The sequence below is a fragment of the Nicotiana tabacum genome, chromosome 8 (assembly GCF_000715075.1).
Source record: "Nicotiana tabacum cultivar K326 chromosome 8, ASM71507v2, whole genome shotgun sequence".
NCBI lineage: Eukaryota > Viridiplantae > Streptophyta > Magnoliopsida > Solanales > Solanaceae > Nicotiana > Nicotiana tabacum.
In genome coordinates, this window is record NC_134087.1 from 178,842,977 (window position 1) to 178,856,478 (window position 13,502).

At 38.3% G+C, this 13,502-nt stretch overlaps 1 long non-coding RNA gene across 2 annotated transcripts; it reads left to right on the top strand.

Annotated features, from left to right (window-relative positions):
- Nucleotides 1-803: 803 nt before the first annotated feature.
- LOC142162876 (uncharacterized) lies at nucleotides 804-12,100 on the top strand. Of its 2 annotated transcripts, none has more exons than XR_012694366.1 (2): nucleotides 804-1,277; nucleotides 10,844-12,100. It is a non-coding gene; the product is annotated as an uncharacterized LOC142162876 (long non-coding RNA). The 2 variants fall into 2 exon arrangements; XR_012694365.1 differs by lacking the exon at nucleotides 10,844-12,100 and adding an exon at nucleotides 1,534-1,904.
- Nucleotides 12,101-13,502: the final 1,402 nt, after the last annotated feature.

Genomic DNA, 13,502 nt, shown 5'->3' on the forward strand with positions numbered 1-13,502 from the left:
CACCGTATCTCTAAGGACACACAAATGGGCGATCACGAATACGCTTCAATAAAGAGGAACGAGCGACCGTGCAAGCTAACACATGACTGGGTTTAGAAACATCCAACCTCACGAACTGATTGGCCAAAGCCTGAACATCCAAGGCAAGCGGCCTCTCACCGACCGGAATATAAGCAAGACTGCCCATACTGGCTGACTTTCTACTCAAAGCAACGGCCACCACATTGGCCTTTCCCGGATGATATAAGATGGTGATATCATAATCCTTTAATAGCTCCAACCACCTTCTCTGCCTCAAATTTAGCTCATTCTGCTTGAACAAATACTGCAGACTCTTGTGATCCATGAACACCGCACATTCCACGCCATACAGATCATGATTCCAAATCTTCAACGTGTGAACGATGGCTGCTGTAGACATGTGATTTTTGACCCTCCCCAAGAATTTTAATATTTTAGCACGTAAATATTTAATTTAGGCCTAATATAGCTATTTCAACTAATTTTTACTCTTTTTTTTATTTTATTACAAAAAAATGAAAATTATAAAAAAAATAGTTTCATTAATGTTTTGTAGTCATTTTTAATCTTGGAAAATACGAAAAAATAGTTTTGTGTTAACGGCCAGTATTATTTTAATAGTTATTTTACTTAAGTAAGATTAATTAATAAATGAGATCGTATTTTTAATCTCGTTCGTGGGGAAAGAATAAAACTCGGGCTCGAACTACCCATTTTTAGGCCTAATTTTGAACCTAGCCCATAATTCTCAAGCCCATAATTCCTAGGCCCATACCCCCTAACCCTAAAAAATCCTATAAAACAATTAGACCCTAGACCTAAAAAAGAGGGCTGACACAGAGAAAAATGAGATGGGCATCAGCTTCTTAAAGAAGAACAAAGCAGCAGCCGCATATCTTCACCTCCATGCTGTCACGAAAAACCCAGCGACACCCCTCCCTTCTCTATAGAATCATTCTCTTCTTAAGAGCAAGCAAACCTTTCAATCCTTCCCAGAAAATCTTTCATCTTTAACTTATGATTTGTTTCGTCTCCTGAAACTTGCAACAGAGAAAACTCATAAAGATTCCAAATCGGAGCTCCGGTGACCTTTCGATTTTGACCCTCTTAAATAGCGTGTTTCTTCGAAAACAGAACTTTGAATGAGTATTCTGGTCTAAGTGGAGAGGGTCGATTTATCGTCGGCACGAGGTTCTGTTCGAGATTCCGTCGTGTTTGTATCCCCGTTAGCTTCTTTGGCCGCTGCTCAATTAAAGGTCTATTCTTCACTTTGTTTCTTCTTATATTTTCAGGTTTCATAATTGTTTTGGTGTTTGAACGGAACATTTGTTTGGCATGTGTTGATAAAATAGGAATATACTTGTCTTAGGCCTAATGTTTGCAAGCTTCAGTTACTATTCACTCTTTCGATTCCATTTCACTTAGTGGGTTTTATTTCTTAACTTTCTTTTTCCTTAGTTAGAGATTCCTACTAATATTTCATGTGAAGTTGAATTTTAATTTGGATGGCAGTGGTTCGTGAGCTTGTGTGATTTCGAAAAGGAAGTATCAGTACGTAATTGATTTGAGAAGAGAACATAATTACTTAACTTAGAGTTGGTGTGAGTTAAAATAAGCTGAGTTTTCTCCGTGGCTATTTTTGAAAGAGGCTGTTGCTTTTGGACGTTGCCTGAAACGAACACCATCTTTGAAAGTTGTAGAGAAAATCAAAGATTATCAATAAAATGAAGTGGGTGTTAGCTAATTTATTAAAAGAAGCTGTTTTGACACTTTGAATATTAGTTTGTAGAAAGTCTTGTAATTTTGGCGTGAACATTGAAATGACAGTGATGTAAGAAATGGTCAAAGGGAAATAGGAGAACTACTGGTTGTGTATTGTTTTATTTTCCTACGCATGTTTATGTTGGTTTATTTGTTTATCCTTTGGATGACTTTGACGCTACTGGTATCTTATTTGCCTATGTGAATAAATTTATTAAAACCTTGTTCTTGCTCGTCCTTTTTTTAGTTTTCTGTTGTTTCCTTTTGGTTACTTATAAGTGCATAGAATTTTAAACTGAAAATAACATTCCAAAGTTGCTATATTTTTCTTGTCAGTAGTACTTCATGATATAATCAATATGTATTAGCATGTCTTTATCCTAGAGAGAAGGTGAATGTACTATGGACTTGAAAAGCACTGATAATTCTTAACATAGGAAAATAACTCAAATGCGCTAGTTGCTTTAGGCACGATTAATAAACCATTGTGACTATGGGTACGGTTCCCGTGACGTAGTTGCGATGCCTAATTCCGAAATTTGGGGGTGCATTTCATGTAACCCGATCATAACAACTTCGAATAATAAAACCCTTTGGAATAATTCGAGGCGTGCCATGCCAAATAAAATCCCGAAACCCATGGCCCTCACTCAATTAATTTTAATCTTTAGAAATCGAGGCATGCCATTTAGTTGAATTTCCATGGCCCTCGCTAACTTGAAAATGTGCAGTTGCTTTAGGCGCGCTATTTAATAATTTACCTTCTTAAACTCGGGTGCGCATTTATGTGACCCAAATCCAAATCTCGACAATGTTATATAAAATGTGTTGCGGACTGCGGGTGCATTTATCTGACGTGGTTCAAGACATATTTTAAATGACATTGCAATCTTCCTAAAAATATTTAAAAAAAAGCGGTTATAAAGTTAAAATTGAACCATAGGCTAAAACATGTACTAAAATCAGATAATAGGCTAATAATAACAGTTGAGCGACCGTGCTAGAACCACGGAACTCGGGAATGCCTAACACCTTCTCCCGGGTTAACAAAATTCCTTACCCGGATTTCTGAGTTCGCGGACTGTAATACAGAGTCAACCTTTTCCTCGATTTGGGATTTGAACCGGTGACTTGGGACACCATAAACTATCCCAAGTGGCGACTCTGAATTTTAATAAAATAATCCGTTTCGATTGTCACTTTAAGTTAGAAAAAACTCCCTTATATACTCCCTTCCGGGGGTGTAGGTAAAAAGGAGGTGTGATAGCTCTGGCGACTCTGCTGGGGACCGAACCCAGAATCTTTGGTTCAGGGTTCAGAATTCGAGCTTAGATGAATTGTTATATTTGGCTTTATTTATTATCTGATTTTATTACATGTTTGGGCCTAATGTGCTAAATGTTGCTTTTACCGCTTTGATATTATTTGAATTGTATATAAACTGCTACGAAACCCCTCTCTTCTCTCTCCCGAGGAGTGCACGCTGGTCATGACTTCTTTTTGTTAGTGTTGTATCCCAAATAGAACAAGGTTCGGACAAGTTGCAAAGCCGGATGATCTTTTGGTTACCGGTACGCAGCCCCTCCTCGACTCGAGTTTTCAGCTCGGGTAAGCCAGGTCTAGAATAATACACCCAGGTTTTAAACTTAAAATAACTCAGCCTCATGTCGTATCCCTAGTAGGAGTGTTTGTTTGCATCATGTGCATTTGACTTTGGAGACTCAACACAGGGGTTGGGTCTGTCTAGGGCAGGTGTACCTGAAATGAAAGGACCATCCTGATGCATCCTAATATGCTACATGTGACAATCTTCAAGGGTAAAAGAGTCATTTGGCAGACCAATGATAGTTCAGAGTAAATGAAAAAAAATAAAAAAAAAGGAAAAAGAAAAAGAGAGGGTGAAGTGCGAAAATAAAGCAAGTGGGCCCAGTTATATTTTGTTACATCTTTATTAAGAAAAAGACGAAAAAAAGAGCATGAAAATTCAAAAAATTTCGCACTTTTTTTTATATCATTTTTCAAAAATCAAAAATCAAAAAAAAAAGGAAAAAGAAAATCCAAAAAGATTTTGCATGTTTCATCATTTTCAAGGAAAAGAAAAAAAAATATATTTTCTCTAGATTAGTTGTTTTTTTTAATTCTCACCTGTATCCAATCTGCCCGAACTACGCAAATCTGATTCTCGTCTTTCGGGGCGTGATGCGTAGGCAACCCACATAGGATCCGGTCTTCCTAGTAAATCTTAAGTTATTGTCTTTGCGGGGTCCTAGCCAAATTTTGTACTTCTAGCCACCTTTTCGGCCACATAAGCCATTTTGCAAAAATAGCCTCAACCATGTCTTGCATGTGTCTAGTAAGGAATGTTATTGTCTCATCTAGTGTCAGTTTGAGTTTTTTTTCATACAGGTCATGGATTTACTTATCGGAGTTTGAGCATGACAGAGCCCTAGGACATCTAGTCAGGATCGCTCATTCAGGAGTGGATTAAAAGAAGATTTCCTTTTTTTTTTTAATGTTTTGAGTCTATTTTTTTATTTTATGTCGTTTTTACCTTTTAGTTTTGTATAGTAATGTCGAGTTTTATTATTATTATTATTATTATTATTATTATTATTATTATTATTATTATTATTATTATTATTATTATTATTATTATTATTATTATTATTATTATTGTATTTTCTATTTTGCATTTGAAAAGAGGTGTAATAAATCAAAAAAAAAATTGCGTTTTATATTTCCGTTAGGAATTTTCTTTAGAATACTAATTGTAAAAATGAAAAAAAATATTTTTGAGGTGGTTTTTCCTTTAGGCAATTAATATCTAGAACTTATAATAAAAATTATTTTTATATTTTCTTTACTATATTAGGACCAAAATTCAATTTTTTTTTCTTTTAGTACCTTTTTAAATGTTTTATTTAAGATATTAATTCCAAAATCCAAAAAGATTTTCTTTTGAGGTTCTCCTTTGGAAATTAATTAATTTTTTTTTATTTTCATTAGAACTTTACGATATTGTACATAGAAGAAAAAGACAACATACTTTATCTTTGATTTATTTTCAGAGTTTCTCTTCTAGGCAATCAAAATTGAAATCCAAAAATATTTTTTTTATCTTTTTCATTGCTTGTTTCGAAATCTTGCGTCAAGATATCAAATGAAAATTTAAAATATTTTTCTGTGGTTTTTTCTTTAGATTTTCTTCCTAAAAAAGATAGTCAAAAAATATTTTTCTCTTCTAGTATATTTCCTTAATAGAGTATTTGTTTCAAAAGGAAAATAAAAAGAAAAAAGAAAAAAACATGCCTGTTAAGCTTGAGCTTAGAATAGGTCATAGAACATTAAGTCGAGAAAATTTAAAAAAAAAAGATTTGCTTCTTTTATTTCTCTCTTCTCATCAGAGTAGTCATTAAGGTAAAAAAGAAAAAAAAAGAACGTTAGTTTGTTTGCTTTATTCTCGATCTTCCCGAACTACGCAAAGATCTGATTCATGCGGCGTCATGATACGTAGGCAACCTACATAGGGTCTATCGAATCATTGTTTTTTATTAAAAGAAAAAAAACAAAAAAGAAAAGAAAAGAAGAAGAGAAGATGGTGAAATTATGGGATGTGAGAAACGAGAAGGAAGAAAAAGAGCGATAATCAGAAAGAAAAAAAGGGAAGGAAAATGAGCGAGCTAAGAAGTGCAAAGAAAAGAGAAGATTCAAATGGACAAATTGGGATGATGCCAAATGACCTTATGACCCTCGAAGTCATTCTAGAACCATTAATTGTTGCTAGGTGCATTGCACGCATAGTGATATTTTTGCTGTTAAATGCCCTAACGCTAACGGGATGATCCCATTTTGTTCCTTTTGATATCTCCATAGCAGACAGGCAGTTGGTTTGTGGTTCTCGATGTAGTAACTCCTCTCCACAACATAAAGTCAAAAGGCAATGGCGGACAACAACATAATTGGGTTGGTTGATACCGGTGCCCGAAAGCAGTTGGTTGGACAGGACACTAGTTTGGCTGATGAGGTGAGGATGTTAAGACAACACATAACGGACATATATCAGGCTGGATGACTGGGAAGACACCACCCCCGTCACCACCTAGCTTCTTAGATGCTACCCTTACCCAAACTTCGGTCATAGGGCTAGATGATCCTCCATACTCTCCAAATCCACCCGCTTATCACAGCTTTCCCAACCACCCTAGTAGCTCCATCACTCGTCCTCCAACTAGCTTTTCCCAAAAGTGCCCTCCTGTCATGTCCACTATCCCCGACAATGAACACCCACTTAAATCTCATGATGCCCAATATTACCCCTCAGAGGTTGCCCACAAGGTTGCCAACTCATACAAGCAGGGCCCGCGGGATGAGCCTCATGTTGAAAATGAAAAGTTCACAGGAAGAGAAAGGCGAGATGGGATACCCAGGAGGCTGAAAGGCATAGAACAATCCTTAAAGAACAAGCAAGGAATGGGAAACCAGGGTAGCATGGCTTACAAAGAACTGTCTGTGTCCCTGATGTTCGCCTGCCCACGGGGTTTAAAGTGCCAAAATTTAACTTGTATGATGGGTGTGGAGATCCGGTAGCACACCTGAAGGTTTATTGCAGTGAAATGAGAAGTGTTGGAGAGGAAGATGACTTGTTGATGGCCTATTTTAGTAAGATCTTGATTGTGGCAACTTTGGAATGGCATAATCGTCAAGATGTCGGTAAGTGGCCTACATTGGGTGATATGGCTCAAGATTTTTTTCGATACTTTCAATACAAATCAGGCGTTACCCCAGACCGCTCCTCCCTATCTAAAATGGAAAAGAAGCCGGAGGAAAGCTTTAGGGAGTTTGGGCTCAGATGGAGGGAGCAAGCTGCTCGAGTTAGTACCCCGATTGGTGAAGAAGAAATGGTAGAGCTTTTCCTACAAGCCCAGGGCCCCACCTATTTCAGTCATTTGATCACGACCGTGGGAAAGCCTTTCAATGATGTGCTAAAAATGGGAGAGATGGTAGAAGAGGGAATCAAGTTAGGCAAAATCATAAGTTATTCTACATTAACAGATACTACAAAAGACATTCAGAACATCCCAATAAGTTTGGGTGCAAGAAAGAGAAATAGAAAATGATCTGCTGGGCATTCCTGCTCAACACTCTCAGCCTCGACATCGGCCCCATGGATATCCTTGTGCACCAGATGACCCTCCCCAATGCTACTTCTCTCTACAGAACCCCCAAAGTCGTACATAACTTTCCCAGTACCCTGTCCACAGTGCACCACCATATGCTCCACACCCACGAGGCCCGTGATGGCCCGTACCACGTCTACAAATGTCTTACCCGCCTCAACGAGCCTACCAAAACCCTCCTGGATCAGGTTTCCGGCCCAATCAAGCATTTAAGAATGAGAGGTTGCAGAAGAAAAAAACCTTCACTCCATGGGGAGAGTTATATGCCAGTCTGTTCCAGAGGCTAAGGAAATTGGACATGTTGAAGCCGATTCAATTAAAAATGCCAAACCCTCTTCCAAAGAAGTTTGATTTTTCTCAAAGGTGCGCATATTGCTCAGATGCCTCGGGGCATGATACAGAAAAGTGTTGGCACCTAAAAAGGCAATTCAGGAGCTTATTGATGCAAGTGACATTGTCGTGCAAAATCCAGATGCAGCAGACACTAGCCAAAGTCCATCGCCTGTTCATAATAAGACGCATATGGTGGGTATGATTTGTTTTGAAAAGTAATATGAGAATTATTCTGAGATCCTCGGAGGTCCACGCGCTGCAAAGCTTTAAGAGCTATTAGAGTTTGATCCTAAGAACGAGCAGGCAAAGGGAACCCAAAAGCAATTTATTAAGAACAATGTGATGGAGACCTGTGAAGGTCCTAGTATTGTTAATGCAGAAGTCAGTGGCTAAGATGTTGAGTTTGGTGATTATAAAGACGCTCTTTTCTTGGTTAGCCAGGGAGGAGTTTTGGTGGTTTATTTTGTTGTCATTTCTGTTGTCCGGGTTATTTCAGGATTGTAATCCAGATATTGTCTTGTGACTCAAACCCTTCTATCCTTTTATTTTTCCTAGTTCCTTTAGCCATAGCAACTTATTTAGTGTTACCTAGTTTTGTTCTAGGGTTGTACCCCAGTTTGTTTTACTTATTTTGTTATTCGAACCGTTTCACCGTCTGTCTAATGCAATTTCCTGTCTTTTGTTATTTCTAGTCATCTTCTTTGTTTAGTTCTCTTCTATGCCAAGTCTAATGCTGGTTCTAGTGACATGACATGCACGCGTAATTCTCAACCTGGTTTTTAAAAGTCAATTTAGTTATGAAGCAATGAAACAATTTTGAAGATGTAGGGACATTTGAGGGGAAATAAGCAAAGGCATTTTGAGATCACTTCAAGCCCGAATTGTGTGAAACTAGGGCAGATATAACATAAAGAAATCCTATTGAAATGCATCATGGCGCATCGGGTTGAAGCTAAAGGCAAGTTTGCCCAAATTGACAGGGGTTGTTCGTGGTAATAAGAGTGAGAGTGTTGTCCAATAGTTCTTTGTATTTAACAGATATAGAAGGCAAGTGTGTAGAAATGGCCATCAATTCCGATGCGGTCAAGAGATATTATATATCATTTTCTTTGGTTAAATTGTATTTATTTGTACTTGGCATATTTTGAAGACTGGAATGATGAAGGCATTTTGCTATGCTATCTAAATACTTTATCCTTTGTTACCCCTTTTGAGCCTTACTTATTTCCTTTCATACCCCTCTTTTGGAATCAGTAGCAAAGATCAGAAACGCAAGCGCGAAAGATAAGTAAAGGAAAAAGAGAAAAGAAAAAGAATGAAAAGAGAGAGAGGAAAAAAGAAGAAGAAAAGAAAAAGAAAGAAAAAAGAGGAAAAAGATAAGAAAAAAAAACAAAAAAACAAAAAAATAGCAAAAAGAGAAAAAGGAAGAAAGAAAAGAAAAGAAGAGAAAGAGGAAGGAAAAGAAAAGAAAAATCACAACAACAAAAGTAATTTCTATGACATGAACTACGTTCGACCTGATTCCTTTTAAGGATACGTAGGCAGCCTCACAGTTTGGTCTCATCAAAGTAAAAATTCAAAAGTCCCCAAGCAAAGGAATTGGGCTGAAGTTGTGGTTGTTGTAAGAATTCTGATTCCGAAAGTTGTAATCTTGAACCCATTTGAATTGTTTTGAGCCTTTTGATACCCTTTCTTTCTAACCCTATCCAAAAGCCCATATTACGGTCCAAAGAAATACCTTCCGATCAGTCTTCGAGAGATGCCAAGTCGAGCAAGTAAAGGTAATTCATATCAGGGACAACACTCCGGTCCAAACAAGGAAAACTGAAAAATGAGAGAGTCTTATTGGTGGAAACCCTCACAGGCACCGTAAGGCGATGAAAGCTGAGAGATATAAAAAATGAGAGAGTCTTATTGGTGAAAACCTTCACGGGCACCTTGAGGCAACTGTAAGTTGAGAGAAAGAACAAAATGAGAGAGGGTTGATGGTGAAAACCCTTCGGGCACTACAAGTCGAATAAGGATTGTGAATCAGATTAGATAATCAGAGCATTGAAGCCCAGTTTCACGGTTTAAGGGTACAACAAGAGTTGAACATCCGACTTGCATTGACAAAAAAGGCCATAGGTGAATGTCATGGTCATTAGAGTTGGTATTCACATTTGATAGGTTCCTACTGTGTAGTTTTCTTGTTAGGAATCATCTCTTTCCATTTTCCTTTACTCTATTTCTTTTGTCTTGTTTACTTCCTGTTCCTGAGTCTGTTTGGTCAGAACAAGTGAGAAATGACTTCAAAATTTACCACCATCTTTCCAAATTACACAAAACGGGATCTGGTTAGCACATCAAAGTGGCATACGTCAGGAAAGAACAACAAGCGCATTGAGTTGGTAACAATCAACATGCTTTGGGATTCGTATGAAATACAAAGGCTTGGTATATATCAATTAATGAACAATGCAACAAATGGAGGGTTAGGGTGAACAGATCAAAGGTATTTTCTGTGATAAGATTGACAAAAAGGGGTGGTAAACTAGTGACAAACAAGATCTTCCAAGCAGAAATCAAAGTTATCATGGCAAGCGATGGGGGCAATAGACCTCAAGGCCAAGGTCAGTGATTTAAATCAGGAATGAACAACGTGCGCACTGAGTTGGTAACAATCAATATGCTTTGGGGTTTATGTGAAACACAAAGGTTTGGTAAATGTCGGTTTATGAGCAATGCAACAGATAGAGGGTATTGGATTTTAACGGAGAAGAGATATATTCTGTGATAAGGGTGACAGAGAAAGTGGTTAGTCAATAAGCAAGCAAGGTCTTCGAGCGGAAATCAGTTACCATGGGAAGTAAAGGAGCCATCGCCCTCAAAGTCAAGGCCAAAAACCAACAACCATATTTTTGAACTGACAAGATTGTTCTTTGATTTGAAACAGGGGCAGAAAATTTTGTTTGTTTCGGAGAAACCCTCCGTAAGGAAAATCAAGCACCAGACAGGTTTGACCATAAATTCTCAGGATCCTCCTGAAAAATGGGACCTAGTTTAAAATTCAAAACAATCATGAGTAGCAAAGTCTAGCGTAAATGTACCCCAAAAGAATATAAATTGGCTTCAAAATTTTCATGCTTGAGATAGGTCAATTAAGAGCTTTCAGGACCCTCCTGAATAATGGGACTTAGCTTTAAGATTTTCATTAGATAACAAGATTTAGCATAAGTTCTGCTGTAGGGTAGTATAATTTAGTCGTAAAAGTTGTCACTCTTAAGATAAGACTTGATTTTTGATTTTCAGGACCCTCCTGAATAATGGGATGAAGTTTTAAGACCCTCTTAGATAACAAGGTTTAGTGGGAGTCATACCTTTAGAAGATATAATTTAGATTTAAAACCGTCATTTAACTAGGAGTTGTCAGGACCCTCTTGGATAATGGGATCTAGCTTTCAAATTCTTAAAATATTCGGTAACATGATTCAGTTAACACTCACATATGTGCCCAGCTACCAAACTGGGGCAGAACATTTTCTTTATTTTATCTATTTTGTTGAAATCAGGAGCCCACCTGGGGAGCACAGGGATACAATTCAAGTTCAGCAATCAGGTGCCCACCTGGAGAGCACGAGAATACAGTTCAAGTTCAGCAATCAGGCACCCACCTAGAGAGCACAGGAATACAGTTAAAGTTCAGCAATCAGGCGCCCACCTAGAGAGCACGGAAATACAGTTCAAGTTTTGTTGAAATCAGGCGCCCACCTGGAGAGCACGGGAATACAGTTCAAGTTTTGGCAATCAGGCGCCCACCTGGAGAGCACGGGAATACAGTTCAAATTCAGCAATCAGGCGCCCACCTGGAGAGCACGGGATATAGTTCAAGTTTTGGCAATCAGGCGCCCACCTGGAGAGCACGAGAATACAATTCAAGTTCAGTAATCGGGCGCCCACCTGGAGAGCACGGGAATACAGTTCAAGTTCAGTAATCAGGCGCCCACCTAGAGAGCATGGGAGTACAGTTCAAGTTCAGCAATCAGACGCCCACCTGGAGAGCACGGGAATACAGTCAAAATTTTGGCAATCAGGCGCCCACCTGGAAAGCAGGGGAATACATATAAAATTTTGGCAATCAGGCAATCACCTGGAAAGCAAGGGAGAACATCACCAGTTTTAGGGAAGGGAAACAATTTAAGTGTCGGTAATCAGGCGTCCACCTGGAGAAAAGGAAAACATCTCAGATTTTAATTCGAGTTCAGTAATCAGGCATCCACCTGAAGAAAAGGGAAAGCATCTCAGATTACAATTCAAGTCAGCAACAAAAGAAGCTCGCGGCAAGAATGCGAGTCAACAGTCCGAGCTGATCAACAGAAGTTAGTCACAATAAAGAAAAAAAAAGAGAAGGGCAAGAAGTTAATCCAAATGCAGAAGTTGATGAATGATATGAGCTTCTCAAGACATGGTTGAGGTCACAAGCACAACATGTCCGGTCTTGATCCGAAAATCTGAAGAAGAACGAGCTAGCACCTGCAACTAGCAAGCGTCAAGGTTCAAATCCAAAGTCCGCATGAAGAACCATTCAAGGCTAAAGATCAAGCATCAGAAGACTTATAGATAGGAATCTTGTAACTCATAGTTGACAGGCTTAGCTAGTCTTTTTCGTCTTTTGATTTTTGATGTAATAACAGGACCGCGGACCGGAACCTCGGCGGAATGGCACCTCGACCGGCTCTCCACCTCGGCATACTCCATCATCTCACTCACCTCTAAACTACACGTGGCCTGATTCCTTTATAGCCAATGATATGTAGGCAGCTCAGATACTAGGGCTCGGTCACATTCCCCTTTTCTCAGTTTTAGTCTCTCCCAAATAAGGGTCGGGTCAAAAAACCTGTCTAGTCGTTCTTTGTCTGAAAACTCTTCGCGTTTGCAGTCAAGGAGGGGCAGCTGTAGACATGTGATTTTTGACCCTCCCCAAGATTTTTTATATTTTACCACGTAAATATTTAATTTAGGCCTAATATAGCTATTTCAACTAATTTTTACTCTTTTACTTTATTTTATTACAAGAAAATGAAAATTACAAAAAAGTAGTTTCATTAATGTTTTGTAGTCATTTTTAATATTGAAAAATATGAAAAAATAGTTTTGTGTTAACGGTCAGTCTTATTTTAATAGTTATTTTACTTAAGTAGAATTAATTAATAAATGAGATCGTATTTTTAATCTCGTTCGCGGGGAAAGAATAAAACTCTGGCTCGAATTACCCATTTTTAGGCCTAATTTTGAACCTAGCCCATAATTCCCAAGCCCATAATTCCTAGTCCCATACGCCCTAACCTAAAAAATCCTATAAAACAATTAGACCCTAGACCTAACAAAGAGGGCTGACACACAGAAAAAGGAGATGGGCATCAACTTCTTAAAGAAGAACAAAGCAGCAGCCGCATCTCTTCACCTCCATGCTGTCACGAAAAACCCAGCGACACCCCTCCCTTCTCTATAGAATCATTCTCTTCTTAAGAGCAAGCAAACCTTTCAATCCTTCCCAAAAAATCTTTCTTCTTTAACTTATGATTTGTTTCATCTCCTGAAATTTGCAACAGAGAAAACTCATAAAGATTCCAAATCGGAGCTCCGGTGACCTTTCGATTTTGACCCTCTTAAATAGCATGTTTCTTCGAAAACAGAACTTTGAACGAGTATTCTGGTCTAAGTGGAGAGGGTCGATTTGTCATCAGCACGGGGTTCTGTTCGAGATTCCGTCATATTTGTATCCCCGTTAGCTTCTTTGGCTGCTGCTCAATTAAAGGTCTATTCTTCACTCTGTTTCTTCTTATATTTTCAGGTTTCATAATTGTTTTGGTGTTTGAACGGAATATTTGTTTGGCATGTGTTGATAAAATAGGAATATACATGTCTTAGGCCTAATGTTTTGTCACGACCCAAACTGAAGGGCCATGACTAGCACCCGACCACACTTGCCAAGCACCAACGTACATTTCATCTAACCTTCATTATTATCTTTTAGGGCTGACGAGATCAATATAAATGGTAGACCTAGATCATGGACAACCAGCAATAAAATATGACGGCATGAACATACATAGCAGGGGATGACCAGACAATCAAGAAACTATATATAAGGTATGAGCTACCACGCTACTATGAAAGACTTTACAACAAAAACTAGCCGACAAGGCATACTAAACTATACATGAGCCG